The following is a 10334-nucleotide window of genomic DNA, read 5'->3' as shown; positions in this document are numbered from 1 at the left end:
GCCAGCATAGCACGTAAGAAAATATTGTGCAGAATGGAAATACCCACAAAAAGTCAATTCTTGTCCAAATGATAGAAAATTTCCCATTTCTAAGTCTTTATCAAATATACCCAACACTTTGCTAGGGAAGATATGACTTTTTTTTTTCTTTCTCTCTCTTTCTGAGATTTTGAAAAACCCATAGGAAAAGTTTATTGGATGCATTTAAATTTAAATTTAAATTTAAATTTAAGGATTTAAATTTAAATCCTTCCCAAGGCAGGAAGATGAATTTACTAACCTACTGTGGTTGCTTATGGCCTTTTAAAATTTGCTCAGTACCCACTTATCCTAAACCAATATTTCATCTAAAAACTTTAGGCCTTTGGAGTTATAATCACGTCAAATAAAGCTGTATATCTTCTGTGTAGTCTCACTAGGCATTTCATATAATAACTTTTAATTTCAGAATTTTATATTTACTATTAGAATTAAATTTTAATTTTCTTTTATACTTACACTAGCTTAATCATAGTGTTGGGATTATAAAGCAATAGCAAAAACTCATTACCATTTTTATCAATACTAAGCTTTTAACTTGTGAAGTTCTCCCAGTTTTTTCTTCTCTAGCTAGCTGCTGGGATTGTGTTGTGGCAGTTTGCTATAGACTGAAAGTTTGTGTCCTCCCAAAATTCGTATGTTGAAACCCAATTCCCAATGTGATGGTATGAAGATAGGGTCTTTGGGAGGTGATTAGCTCATGAGGGTGAAGCTTCATGAATGGAATTATTATCCTTATAAAAAAGACTTCCTGGAGCTCGCTCACCCCTTCTGTCATGTGAGGACACAGCAGGAAGATGGTTATCTAGGAACCAGGAAGTGGGCTCTCACCAGACACCAAGTCTGTTGACCCCTTGATCTTGGACTTCTCAGCCTCCAGAACTGCAAGAAATAAATTTCTGTTGTTTATAAGCCATCCTGTCTATGATATTTTTTTATAGCAGCCCGAAGGGACTAAGACACAGTTCTACTTGGTCAGAGACAGACACATAGCAAAAGGCTTGCCCATAACTACAGCAGTTCCCGTATTGTCCATATTTGTTGGTTCTCTAGGAAAATAGTCTATTTCGCATTTTCATGCAGGCAGTGTGGAGTAGTGGAAAGAACAAACAACCTATATACATATACGTGATGAGAATTGTTGGCCAGCATTCTATACAAACAGAGGCTGACCAGACACTTTGGCCAAGTCAATCTCTTTCACAGTATGGTTATATGAATTAAATAAAATGACATAAAGTGCTTAAAATAATTCCTGGCACCTAGCAGCATTTAGTACATGCTACTTTCCTCTAATATGTTTCTTTCTCCTTTTCCACGATAATTGCATTTCCCTGTCAATTTCTGGGAAAGTAACCCTTATCCTTACTTGTTTGTGTATCAGGAGTGTTTTAGGAAATCCAAATTTTAAGTCTTCTTAGCCCAAATGTTCATCTAATATCAGCTAGTTGCTAACTTCCTGTTTATCAGAAATTTCCAGACTCTCAGCCATCCCCATCTTAGAACTCTAGTTATACAGCATTAGCAGTATTTCTTCTATTTTCTCTGCTTAGTATTTCAGCAAAATAGGTAACAGCAAAAGTAGGTCCCACTAATCTCAAAATATTGATGCTTATTCCTGCTGCTCCTAATGTAAGTGTTCATTCGTCTCTTAGGATGCAGCAGATGGAGCCATCACTGCTGACTGATTTGAGTAGAAATTCTTCTGAGTCGGTCATCAACTTGGGTGGGCCTTGAAAAATGACTATGATTTTGCTAGACGGAGTTAATAAGGAAGAGCAGACAGGGTTTATGCTAAGATGTTCAGATGATATAAAAAACCAGACTCTGGTAGAGCAATGCCGTATTTGACTATTGTTATTATCTTCTCTTTCATGAGGAGCTCTGAATCAATCTTTGCTAAAAACGGCACTTTGACAACAAAGCATGTTAATATGTTAAACCAAAAAAAAAAAAAAAGCAGGCAGCAGGGTGGTAATGGGAACTAGAAAGCACTGTGGGGATCATGCAGAAAATATATTGCAACAGAAATGCCTCTTCAACCTTTGCTAAATGCTTCTACCCTAAAAGCTGTAGTTTAGATTAGAAAATGATTTCAATTCTACATTCTGGTTTAACGGTTCATAAAAGCTTTTCGTTGGAGATCAATATCACCATGACGTAATCAGCTTTAAAGTGCTTTTTTAAAAAAAATCTAGAATCAGGGTGAACATATTCAAGTTGCATGAAAAGTGAGAAATGCTCTTCAAACATTGTAATCTTTAATGCAGAAGCATCTCACTGTGAACACACATGAATACCCTAATTTATCGAAAAATATACATTGAGCATAAGTAATTCTTTCCAGCAAGTCTGACAGCATTTTTTAAATTGTAAGTATCCCTACTGTGATCATTTATATTTACTAGCATATCCACACATCCATCAGATAAGTTAGAACTCACAGCTGATAACGGTGACGTTGGCCATCTACCTTAGGAAGTGGCATTGTAAATGGAAAGAACACAGGAGATCTGACTTCTAGGCTCAGGTCCTCCGCTGAGTAGAGTCACCTTGGGGAAGGCCCTATGTGCTTTGCGGCCCTGTTTTCTCATATGTTGAATTACAGAGTTGGGTCAAATCAAATTTAAGGTGACTTCCAGTTCTAAAAATACATAAAGGGAAGTGATCAAATGCTCAGGAGTCTCAAATGGGAAGAGACGATGAGGAAATTCTTCCTAGAGAAGGTAGACTTGGAATGGACGTTGAAGGATACATAATGGAAACCAGGCGTGTTGGGTTTGCATTCTGTGGGAGCAATCTAATCTACATAAGTATATATGTATGAAATATGGGAAATGTGGAGCCTTTAGGAGAATAACAAGGGGTCTAGTTTGGCTAGAATAGGAAGAATATGTAGAGAAGAGGGTTGCACATACAGATTGGGACCATACAGTTTATTTGTTCAACAAATATTTATTAAGCACTTACTATGTGCCAGACACTATCCTAAGCACAAGATACAATGGTGAGCACAATAGGCAGGGTCTCCTTAGGGGAGCTTATAGTCTGTTGGAGAAAAGAGACTATTTAGCAGCTATGATAGGGAAGCATATGGCAAGCACATCTAACCAAGTCTGGAGGTGGACAGTCTTTGAAGATGTTATATTTAAGCTGAAACCTAAAGGTTGAATCGGTGTCAGCCAGGCACTGCTTGAAAGACTGTTCCAAGCAGTAAACTATCTGCCTTTGCTAACCCTTTATATCTAAATCCTGTTAACCAAATTATGCACCATGTGTCCAGTACCCAAGAAAAATGAGTCACTGGCACGCCATGCAATTGAAATTGGCATGCAAAATAGGTGTATCTACCATCCCTGGTCTAGGAGGTACTATGCCAGATGGAACACGGCATCTCTTCATTTTTAAACACAAAAAGTATACTTACGGTTTAAAAGTCCTCACAAACAGTATTTGTGAAAATCAACAAACAGAATGCCAACAACAAGTTGTTCATTCAAGCTTTGCCAAATTTTAATAAAATTAGGTAATTACAAAAATAATATATGAAACTTGAGTGGTAAAACAGCTTCTGATTTTGTGTTCAACGCTTGATGAGAGCCCAGAGGTAGAGTTGTGAGTCTCTTTTGCAAGATTTACCAGTTGGAGTATATAATGAGAAAAGTCTAATGGTTGGATTCATCTAAGGCTAGAGTTCGACAGGAAAAATAGAATTGATGGCAATTGTAAGAAGAGGTCTAGGCTAGATAGAAAAAGACATAAAGCCAGAGAGTTGCTAATGGAGTGGGAGAGAAGGGAACTGACCGTTTCAATACAGCTGCAGAAAGTATTGGGAGAGAGAGGAGAATGAGGAATAACTACAACCAGTGAAGGTGGCAGTTAGGGGGTGGGATAATGAAATTTAAAGTTTCAGAAAAGGAGCAGTTCTGGGGGATGGCAAGGTTTAGAGTGTGGCCATGGGTGTAGGGGCTGAAAGAAATGGAAAAAAGCAAGTAACCGTGAGACCGTGATTTTAATTGAGTGCTCACATGGATAGTTAAGCCATCCAGGATGATAATGGGAATAGGAGTGAAGTCAAGCTTTAAGCCCCGTGTCAAAATTTTCAAAGAATGTGGGTAATTTTCTTCCAGCTAGGATCCAAAAGGGAAGTAAATAAATCCCAACAACAGAGAATATGTAAGAGTCAGATGCAATAATCAACCTAAAAGCCCTGGGGAAGGAGGAACAAGAAATTCTTTACAGTGATAGTGGAGAGCATGAGGAATACAGCCCCCTGCTTCCAGTATGCCCATGTATAGAGGAGGAGAGGTGAGATGGGGCAGCGTCCTTGAGGAGAGAGTTGGATTACGTTTACGGTGAGCTCTTGATGTGAGTATGGGACAAAGGGGTTGAGAGTGTAAGGTGGGCGCAACGGAAAAAATGGGCAGAAGTTCAAAAGAACAAAGATGGGTTTGGGAACCCAAGGCCTAGGATGAGAATATAGAAATGGAAAAGGGACTGACAAGGCTTGGATTTATGACAATGGTGAACCGTGGCAGGGGTAAGGGTCTTGGTGTTAATTAGCTGATTCTAAAACTCTTACTAGAACTTGGATGTAAAGGTGTTTCCCCATTAATGCAGACAGGAGCACTCAGTTATGTCTGGGGTCGGACAACAATCTCTGCCCTGTGCCTGACTTCCCATCTTAAAAGATGAGCTGCCTTATGTGGAAAGGTAGACATAGCCGGGCAGGAGCTACGGTGACCTCACTCAGAGTTCCTCTATGGAGACACAAACAGGTTTGTGAGGAAAGGAGTGGCATCTTATTTAAAGATTTAAGATTTAAATATTTAAAGGAAGGGTCAGTGTTGGTGTTAACCGGATCAGATGGAGTTAACTGGTTTATCCAGGTTAGAATTCAGGATTGGTCTCCATTCTCAGTACGAGGCTGGAGTGGAAGCCAAGCGACGAGTCCGTGGTGAAAGGGGAGTTGCTAGGAGTGTGGAGAGAGAAGATAAATCTCTTGAAGCCAGAGGCCACCAGAACAACTCTGTCTAGCCATGGAAAGCCATCCATATTAGAACCAGACCCCTGTCACGTTTGGCAAGAATTCCTAAAACGTTTCCAAGCCTAGCTCCCTTTGATTGCATAACTGCTTGTGATTAAGGCAGCAGGACAAGAGAGGCATGGACCAACACAATCATGGCTGTGACCACACTGGGAACTGAAGCCATGTAGGTGCAAGTCCTTTAAAGATTATTTATTAGATAGTATATGAATGTCAGCGACAGGTTTTTGTACCTACTAAAGAGGGGAAAATTCATCTCCTCCTCTGGACAGTGAAGCCTGAGGTGGACACATTTTACCTGTCTTTCTATCTGCTTGAACAGCAATCTGAAGAGACTGGGGATGAACAGCCAAAGATGTGAGCCAAGTAGATGAATCGTATGAAGACGTGTGCATATTAGGTTTTCAACATGTGATCAGCGAGGTCATCAAGACGTTTCCCTGAAGCATCCTTAGGATGAGTTTTCCTCTCAGCATGGAATCCTTCAGGGCACAGCAAACCAAACAAACCTGCTAACTGAATTCAAGAAAAAAGAAGGGGAACCCGGAAAAACCTAAATCATAATTGACCTTTTAGACCTAATGAAAGATGAATGTGCTATATAAAGGCTAAATAATAAAGATGCAAATAGCAACCAAATGTTACCCTCTAGAGGACAAAGGCATCATGACATTAATAATACACATATCAGACTGGGAACATAGGTCAGGTTTTCTTTGTGGGAAGTGACTTTATTTTAGCTTCCATAATGCAACCAGATGAGTCCGTAATTCTGTTTCTCAATGGTACCTTTTCTTTCTGGCTTATTAGTCATTTAACGTACCAGTATTATTCTATTCACTCATCTTTAAATAAAGGGTAAGTGAAAAAAAATGTGATTGTAAAGCTCCAGTATTTGATGGGAGAATAAAGTTAACTTTCCCCTTTTTTGGTATATCTGTACCTTTTTATTTCAATTCAAATTATAGCTGTATGAAGCTTATTTTTTCAAACAAGAATAAAAGTATGTAGAGTACTTTATGTTCTCTTTTTAAGTGGAAGCTGAAAGAGGAAAGGCTCAAGGAAAACCACTCACAGGAGATGTCACCATTTCCCTGTGCCCCTTCATCTTGTATGTCAGCTGATACCGATCTCCCCCCACCCCACCCCTCGCCACCTTTAAGATGGGCTCTCACAAGAACAAATCAGATCTTAGTGAAATGAAATGAGGATCTGGGTCAGGAAGTATCCTTGGTCACCAAATAGGATGGATATTTGCCTTCATAAGTTTTCATTTTAGCCAAGAAATTCATGGTAGCCAAAATTCTGACCCATGTTAAAACATTTCCATGGAAATGTTTTAAATATGCTTTATATATATATGTGTGTGTGTGTATATATATATATAAAGTTAAATATACTTTATCTCATATAGAAATTCTTCTTGTATTTACTTTATATATTTCCTTCCCCTTATTCATAATCATTTTAACCTAATCCTTCCAGCTGCAATTAAAGCCCATTTCCTCTACTTTGGTAATTAGTGAAAAAAGAGAACACCTGCCAATGTTTCCTTCCAAGGCTGTGCATCTTTTAGTTATCAGTTTTTCAATAACGTGAAAGAAAACTCAAATGGGAAACTTAGCAAACATGGAATATTACTGTGTAAACCTCAGTTTATCTCATGCATTACTCAGTCTTCGTTTTTATAATGTCAGTTAACTTAGACACTTAATAATGAAAATCAATTCTAATTTCTATCAACTCTCAGGCTGATGTGTTAAGATCCATTGAAGCTAGTGTAACCGGACTGAAAAGTCCCATCACCCAGGTTCCTGGTCAGCCTAAGAGAGGAATTCAGACACCGACACGACGGCAACAGCAAGCAAGCAAAGATTTATTAGAGGAAAGGTCAGATACACTCCAAGTGAGGAGCGGGCAGTGCCAGAGAACGCATCCACCCCGTGTCTTGGGCTAGTTTTATTTTTATTTGGGCTGTTTAGAAGGGAATTAGCATTATCTGGTTATCCGCCAATAATGGTTTTTCCTCCACCCGCATGTCAGGAGGAGGAGTTCTTGACCTTCTAGGGGAATCTCCAGAACTGTCATGACAGTCATCCACCATGGAAGGGGGGCTAATGCATATGGAATTTGTATGTAAATTAAAGAAAGGTCAACGTCCTCTAGAGGTGTATAGCAGAAGGTTTTGTATGTTTGTTTGTTTACTCGTTATTTTTATCATCGTGGTTGAAGGTCTCAGACTCCAGCACCAAAGATGCTTCTTTGATGTAGTGAGGTCTCCAGGTGCGATCTGCCTGCTCCCGTCTGGATGCCAGTAAGACGTTCCACTGATGCAGCAAGGTCCCCAACTATGATCCCCTGCTCATGTCTGCGTAGCTACCTATCTCAGCTAGCATTTTGACTACACAGATTCAAATGTAGTTGATTCTTATCAGTCGTTTTAATACCAGACATATAACTTTATAGAATACATTTTCCTTTCCATACTGCCTTTTACAGTGCTGTTTATTTGGAAGTCTTTGGGGAGCCCAGGCACGTGTTTTCCAGGCCCCAAAGCTAGGATACGCGCTAGGGGTGATGTGCTTTTTGGAGACAATTCTTTTCTAAAGTCTCATTTTTTGTGCAAGAACTAGTTCCTCCATGAAACCATAATCATGAAATGCTTTTTCCAGTAAAAATCCTTCAGTAATATATGAGGAGCTTTACAACAGTTTATTACCACAGAAAGGGGTCATTGAAATCCAATGAAGCACCATCCTCATTTAACCTGTTTTATGAAGAGATGAGCTTAGCTAATATAAAATGTCTTTCCAAGTTGGGCCTTAAAAATAATCATGCAAACAAAGATTTGGCAGTGGGTAAGAACATGGGTTTTGCATTCAGAAGGTTTAAATCTCTGCTCTTTCATTTACTAAGCTGCCTAATCTTGTGAAAATTAACTCTTACCTTCCCTCATCTGAGAAATGGAGAAGTACTGAGTACCCAGCGGTACTTGTGAGAAATAAATGTCATAATGCATATAAAACACCCAGCCCAGCTGCACTGTAAGCGTTCACTAGATGGTGACTCTTTACATCAGTTGAGTTATATTAGCTTGCAATTGCAACCTTTTCTTTTTTTCAGTTTCATGTATAAAAATAGCCCCATGCAGTAAGAACATTAGCAGTGAAAATAGGATAGGAAAGGTTACTCTCTGAATTTATAAAAAATTCAAAGGATAGAATATTTACAAAATTATTTATTTTATTACATATTATATATAATTATATTATAATTACATATTATTCTACATACATGCATATTATATTTATACATGTTATATTGTTTTATTAATAAAATTATATATTTTATTATATATTTATATTGGTAAAATAATGTTTTATTTAGCTTACAGCTGTGTATTAGTATTTAATTTCCAAGTGGTTTCTTATAAGTCAAATGACATCATAATACTTCCAATTCATAATAATATGTTACAACGTTTAAGATTTTCTGGACACGGAACATTAAAATAATCATCTGTGACCAAGTTTACACAAATTGCAAGTAGATGGATGTCCAATACATCAATGAAGTTTTGTAGAACAATTGGAATTATTTGCCTTTACCAGATTCATTATTCTTATGATCATCTGTGCCTCCTACGACCACGTGGATTCAAGAGATCAGGAAGCAAACTGTAGCAGCTCTAAAGGCAGGATACCTGTGGAGCCTTTGCAGAGTTTTCCCACAACACCACACCAATCTTTCTTGCTGAGACGTTTGGGAGCTCTACTAGGAAATGCTGGCAGTTGAACCTGGAAAAGCGGACTTTGTAACCAAATCCAAAGGGTGAGGTATAAACCAAAAGGAGAGACAAAGTCTAGAGAGGGTTAGAAACTGAGCCCCAGGAATGTGGCAATAGTAAGGTCAGTTTGAATCTAGCAAGTTCATTTACCACAAGTAAGCTAAAAAGCACCTTGCTTTTTTATTTTCCATTTTTTTCTTTATAAACATTTTTATTGGTCTGTAATTGCATATTGTATAGTCATGGTTGTCTTTAAAGGTAGACACTAAAGAATTTGGGTTTATTCTGTGACAATTGAAATGCACATACAAAATAGGTTTTGAGCAGGAGAATATCAGATGAGAATTTCAGAAATATTCATCTGGCAGTAAGGTGTAGGCTCAATTTAAGGCCAAGGTCGATCAGTTAAAAGCAGTAATTCTAGAGAGAAACAAAGTCTGACTCAGGGAAATAAACATAAAAACGGAAAAGAGGGGAAAATAAGAAAATTTATCTTGGAAGTAGAATTGGAATGGATTGATAACTGGTTAGATATGAGGGATTTCTGATTAATCTATTTTTTTTCATAATTCTTAAGGACGCATTCAATAATTGTGGAATATGCAACAGGTAATCTTTTATCTTTTACAGGTTTTGCCAAATGCTCTCCTTCCTGTTTTGAGCCCAGAGCCAAGATTCTAAATTTTGTGATACTGGACTATGACCAGGTGGTGAATATGCCCCACGCACAAGCTCAATTGCCGTGAGCATAAAAATCTCGGAAGAATAAATCAGTAAAATACTCAATTTAATATTAACTCAGCAAAGTATATGTAGTGTTTCCTTTGTGTTCCCTTTCCCTTGCCATCACATTTTTGGTTGTATGATTCATTGTAACATCATTTGGGGTGCCTGAAGATGGAGGCCTGCTCTCCATTCAGCTTTTATAACATTCCTGTTGACTGTCCATGTGATAATGGGCTCTGATGCCCTCAACTCTGGCGCCCACAGCCGGGCATGTTTCTAAGTGATCTCAACAGTGGCTCTCCAATACTTTAAGACGCCACGTGAAGCCGTTGCCGATTTCTGATGTTGGGAGCAAAAGGATCTTAGTTCTGTTTTCTCGTCATTCCCATCTTTGCCCCCACCTTTCTCTGTGGCTTTTATCCTTGAGAGATAGAGTCACTTCTGTTCCCTTTTTGTAGACTTTGCCCCCATGTAAACCCTCAAAGATTTCTCTGCACGTGCACTCCATCCTTGCTTCTTTCTAAGCTTTTACCACACTTAGATGTCACTGGTGCCCCCCTCATTCATGACAGTTTATCAAACATCATTTGGTTTTGAACTTGGAGTGCTGATTGAAATCAATTTCCTGCTTCCTAGGGAAGTGGAATCTAAATTCCAGGTTCCTTAGGAGTAGTCGTCTAGGGGACTGGCTGTCTCCCAGGAAAGGCAGAGATGCGGGAGACCGGAGGCAACTGC

This window comes from Ceratotherium simum, chromosome 31, assembly GCF_057802395.1.
Source record: "Ceratotherium simum simum isolate JZ-2026a chromosome 31, ASM5780239v1, whole genome shotgun sequence".
Taxonomy (NCBI): Eukaryota; Metazoa; Chordata; class Mammalia; order Perissodactyla; family Rhinocerotidae; genus Ceratotherium; species Ceratotherium simum.
Note: the sequence above shows the minus strand (reverse complement) of the source record.